Source organism: Coptis chinensis, chromosome 1, assembly GCF_015680905.1.
Source record: "Coptis chinensis isolate HL-2020 chromosome 1, ASM1568090v1, whole genome shotgun sequence".
In the NCBI taxonomy this organism is placed as follows: domain Eukaryota; kingdom Viridiplantae; phylum Streptophyta; class Magnoliopsida; order Ranunculales; family Ranunculaceae; genus Coptis; species Coptis chinensis.
This window is the reverse complement of record NC_141456.1, coordinates 23,157,604-23,162,256: the sequence shown is the minus strand read 5'-3', so window position 1 is coordinate 23,162,256 and position 4,653 is coordinate 23,157,604. Positions and strand designations below refer to the sequence as shown.

At 39.4% G+C, this 4,653-nt stretch overlaps 1 long non-coding RNA gene across 1 annotated transcript; it reads left to right on the top strand.

Annotated features, from left to right (window-relative positions):
* The first annotated feature begins 2,554 nt into the window (after positions 1-2,554).
* Positions 2,555-3,751, top strand: LOC147523001 (uncharacterized). Its single transcript, XR_015195836.1, has 3 exons — positions 2,555-3,187; positions 3,364-3,576; positions 3,666-3,751. It is a non-coding gene; the product is annotated as an uncharacterized LOC147523001 (long non-coding RNA).
* Positions 3,752-4,653: the final 902 nt, after the last annotated feature.

Genomic DNA, 4,653 nt, shown 5'->3' with positions numbered 1-4,653 from the left:
GAGCGAAAGGGATGAGACAGTTGAGTTCTACGAAAGGGAAATGAAAGGGTGAGACACTCTGCGGATATAGTAGTGAGTTATGTGGAGGAGAGCTTATGACAGGGCTGAGACACTCCGCGGACATAGTGGTGAGTTCTCTGAAGGAGAGACGGTGGCTGAGGTGATACACACCGCAGACAACCGGCAGGCGATGAGTTCCGGTCAGGAGAGAGTGTGGTCGGGGGAGGCATACCGCTGATATGGTAGTGAGTTCTATGTGAGAGGTGTTGGTTGGGTTGAGACACATCGTTGGCCTTGTATTGAGTTGAAGAGAGAGAGTGAAGGGGATGAGATAGTTGAGTCCTACGAAAGGGAAACGAAAGGGTGAGACACTCTGCGGATATAGAAGTGAGTTATGTGAAGGAGTGATTATGATAGGGCTGAGACACTTCGCGGACATAGGGGCAAGTTTTCAGAAAGGGAGATGTTGGCTGAGGTGAGACACTCCGTGGACACAATAGTGAGTTCTATGAAGGAGAGCTTATGGCTGGGTTGAGACACATTGTGGGTATTATATCGAGTTGAAGGGAGAGAGCGAAAGGGATGAGATCCTTTGGAGATACGTTAGTGGGGTATATGAACGAGAACTGAGGGATTGAGTACTTCACAGACATACAGTCCAGTAGCATAGTACATGGATATGAAATGTCCTGAGGAGGAGAAGACTACGTACAGTCACGGGATACTGTGGATATCTAGAGTTCAAAGAGAGAGATAAGGGAGTTTGAAGACTTCTCGGGTCCACCGTCGTCATCGTCGTCCGAACCCGAGAAGGGGAAAATGTAGTAGCCATATTCAGGAATGCATCACATAAGTACTGGCCCAAGAGATAAGGCCCATACCATAGTATGTATTGAGCCCAGAGAATAGGCCCAGGACCATACTATGTCCTATGAGTAAAACCTAAGAGAGGGAGATAAAAAGAGGGGGAAGGAGGAAGAAGAAGGGGGGAGGAATGGAGGCAGAGAAGGGTGAGGAGAGAGAGGTGAACTATGGCAGCTTGATCCCGAGATGGGTACGTAGGCAACCGAATTGGTGCAGCCGATCCAAAATGTAAAGTGAATGGGGGTAAAGTGAGAGATTGGCGAGATTCACAGAATGAGGTTGTAACAGGCGTCAACCTCGAAAGCCATCGGGTTCTTCTCGATCTCAACTCTCTGAAAGAGTGGAACGAGAACCATTTCGTAGTTTCTCCACCCAATTCACATCAGATTTAGAAACAATCGAGAACCATCTGTGTGAGAACCCCACTCTCTCTCTCTCTCTCTCTCTCTCTCTCTCTCTCTCTCTCTCTCTCTCTCTCTCTCTCTCTCTCTCTCTCTCTCTCTCTCTCTCTCGATCAAAACAGATCATCTAACCCCATCCTCTCCTCTCCTTCTCATATCTTCAAACCCCATTTCTATAGCTCTTGCCATTTCGATGGAGTTTTACTAATTATTTCAACATAAATTAGCTCGATCTATTGAAGAAAGCCTGCTTTAACCAAGGTAATAAATAATTTGGGTTTCAATTTTTTGATATTAGGGTTTTGTGTAGGCATAAAAGTCCGGTTATTTATTATTAGTTATGTGAACCATTGGCAGATTGTAAAGCTTCTTTTGTAGCTAGGAGAGGACAAGGAGGAAAGTCCAGGTCTTGCAAGGTTGCGGAAGAGATGAGTATTAAAGGTGAATTTGTTATTCAACACGTAAATGTCTTAAATGGTTCTTCTTGTGCTAGTGAAGAAACCGAAAAATCCATACATAGTCTTAATGTTGTGATCCCCCTGTTAGACTTGATTGATCTGATGTCGGTGTGCATATGTAAAGTAGCGGTAAATTTAGTTTGCTATAGGCTTGTGACCAAGAACAACTGTTTTTTGTTCTTGTCATTGTTACTTTTTAATTCAAGCTATTCATCAACAACACTAGCACCAATAATTGTTCTTGGATAATGGTGTTGTGCAATGGTAAACTCTACACACAAAATTATTTTGATTTATGAAACTGTTCAGCGTTTCTTGTTTTCATGTACTATCTATGTCAAACATTATGTTCTCCTACCGATAACCACTACACTTTGTTGAGCTAAAACATGACTGCATGGTTTTTACTTTTTAGTTATGTGCTTGTTATAAAAATACAATGAGTCGGTGTTTAATAAAGAGATAATGTACAAGGAAGTGAGGAACCGTAAATCGACTTACTTGTTTTCTCTTTGTGGCTTGGACTTGTTATGGTGCTAATTGCTTTTTGTTAAGTTTTTATCAGTATTTGAAATGAGATAAATTTGTTTTGGTATATGTTTAGATGTCACTATCTCAAGAAATTGTTGACCACATTGACTTAGGGGATTTTTTTTTTGTGACTGAGGGATTTTGTTGGTTGTCTTCCATGTAAATAGTTGTTGAATGCTTATCGCTGAATTAATGAATAATTAAGAGTTTTTGCTTTGCCTTCACAAAAAAGAAAATGTTTTTTTTCTTTGCCCCATTTAATATTAATAAAATCTGAGGGTTTTCAAAAAGGCTATGAGTATGAAACTATGAACACTCTACACTCTATCCATGATCAAAAGTAGGGATCAGAAGAGCATCATGTTCATAATAAGGAAAAAACATCATGTTCATAATTAGGACATTTAAAGCTTTTAGTGTTGACATTTCTTGAAATGCTTATGAGACCAATGCACTTGCAGTTTAACATTCTGTTCTTTCTTGTTTCTCTTTACAGCTTTGCCAACAGCGTCCCTCTTTTTGTTTGTTTACTTCATGGTAAGAATAGATCGTTGCAAACTGAACCTTCATTTAAATGTTATTATCTACCAATTTGCTTTCATTGTAAATCCTCTCTTTGTATGTATGTAATGTTATCAATTTGTGAGTGTAGAACTACGATAGAGTTGACCACTTACCTGACTAATCTATGTTGAATTGCGATTGATAGATTTTATTTCATTACAACTTGAGCTCACTTTATAAACAAGTCTCGTGGGAACTTTGTCGCCTGATCACTGTAGATGTTTGACCACTGTTTTAACTTGTTAATTATTTTTACAGGGTCGTGTTCAATAGCTTGTTTGGCCTCAGTAGAAGCTTTTGGATGGCAATTGTTACAAGGTTTCTTCTTGGAACCATGAGTGGACTATTGGACTTCTTGGTACAGCGAAGGTACAACTTTTATTTGTTTGAGCGATCGAGCGTGTCTTCTCTCAAGGAAGAAAACCTATTGCATATTGAGTTTATGTGTCCTTGCATCATGCACTATTAATATTGCTTGTTGTTGTTGCTCTAGCCTTAAATTTTACTTATTACATTATGCACTTATCTATCTTCTGTATTGATAGGCTTATGTTTGCGAAGTTTGCCGAGAAGAACATCAAGCTCTTGGATTGTCACTAGTAAGAAACATTTCGATATTATTTGTCATCGTGGATGTAGTTTTTTGCCTCCGAGAATTTAGTGGAACTGAGGATGCTCGTGCCTTGTTGGTTTGGAAGTACATTGGTAGTTTTGCGCCTAAAGTTCTCAAGAAGGCATTGGGATTCTACACCATTCATGTAAATAACAATGACATCTTCTTCTTTGAATTTAAGTAGCAATTTCATTTTCTGGTTTTTAAGTATATATTTTTTTACTGGTTTTGAAGGGTTGGGCCAATTAATACAGAATGAAGGAAAGGAAAGTTATGACTCGTGAAAACTTGGTTAGTGTGTGAGTGTGGTGTTGTGTGTTTGTGCTGCTTCTTTGGGTACACCTGCTTTGCTTGCTTATTCTTTGCCCATGGACCCTCTTGGTGCTTGCTGCTGCCATGGACCTGCTAGTGCTTACTGCAGCTGGTGCTTGCTGCTACTACTGGTGGTGTTGCTGCTGGTGCCCTTGGTGTTTAGTTCTTCTGTGAAGGGCTAAGTATCAAAAGCTTTTGGTACTTAAGTCATGATGGCTTTTCTTGTCATTTTATAAGTCGTTGTCCACTGGTTCCTTATAAGTGTTAGAACTGGTTCTTTGTAAATGTAGGCGTGTTAATACAATTGTTGAGTGAAATTTATTATGTGGGACTACGCATGTAGCAGGGTTACAATTATATTGTTTGTTGAGAATAAAATGTTATATATATTAAATATTTTTAATACAAGATTTCTTCTTTTATTTGTGTGGTAATCAGATGTAGATGGATGAATGGAAACAATTGTATAGTAGTGATTAGAGCACTTGCAGGTAGTTTCTAAATATATGGCAGCGTGCATTATTATGTTTTTTTAAAAAGAAAAACGAAAATATTATTAGTGACGCCATAATGTCGTCACAAATTCAAAATACCGGCACAAAATTATTGACGCCAAAATGCCGTCACAAATTCAAAATACCGTCACAAAATTACTGACGCCAAAATACAGTCACAAATTACTGACGCCAATATGCCGTCATAAATTTTTGTGACGCAAATTGAGACGCCTAAACTGTGATGCCTATTTGGCGTCACAAATATTATTTGTGACACCAAATAGGCGTCACAAAAAAGCTGTTTTGGTGTAGTGATAAGCGACACTGTAGGTGGTCGAACTCCTGCACACTGTAGAGTGCGAGGCTCTAAATGTAGCGAGCTACGTGCTGACCAGGGCACGTACTGCCGTCAT